Raw genomic sequence first — 769 nt, 5'->3', positions numbered from 1 at the left:
ATATATTTATTTGATTTGGTTTCCCTGAACATAAATTCCTTGAGGAAAAGACTATGTCTTGTTCAATGTCATGTTTTTCAGTAGATGAGAGATGCTAAATACATACTGAATGCACTGGTCTTTTGGTGAACCTTTGCCATCAGTTAAGATCTTTCTCATTTCCCTATCTTCAATTTGGATCCTCCAATTTGGATCCTTCCAATCAGGGAGTCAGTCTTTAGGTTGCAAACAAATTCTACATTTAGGTCTGCCTTCAAGTCCAATGTGTATGTAAGTTGGAAGAGTTAGGTACCGTTTGTATCTAACATCAATCATGTTTGTTTTAGTGTATAATAGACCTTTCTGTGTATTAAAAAAAGTAAAGATACACTTACAGATACACGGAAACATCTTTAACACAATCCTATTGTTGTTAGGTGCCATTCGATTGTCTCCCAACCTGACGTACAGCAGAACAAAACATTGCCAGATCCTGCATTGTTCCGATGTTTGGGCACTGTGGCAGCCATTGTGTCAATCCATCGTATTGACTCTCTATTTTATCAACCATGATGCCTTTTTTTAAAGATCATTTTATTGTGGGCTCTCACAGTTCTTATAACAAACCATATATCAATTGTATCAAGCATATTTGTACATATCTTGCCATCATTATTTTCTAAACATTTACTTTCTATTTGAGCCCTTGATATCAGCTCCACTTTTTACCCTCCTCCCCCCTTGATAAATTATAAATTATTATTATTTTCATATCTTACACTGACTGCTG

The sequence above is a fragment of the Echinops telfairi genome, unplaced genomic scaffold, assembly GCF_000313985.2.
Source record: "Echinops telfairi isolate 266 unplaced genomic scaffold, ASM31398v2 ScPeMD7_443;HRSCAF=831, whole genome shotgun sequence".
Classification (NCBI taxonomy): domain Eukaryota; kingdom Metazoa; phylum Chordata; class Mammalia; order Afrosoricida; family Tenrecidae; genus Echinops; species Echinops telfairi.
This window is presented reverse-complemented; position numbering follows the sequence as displayed.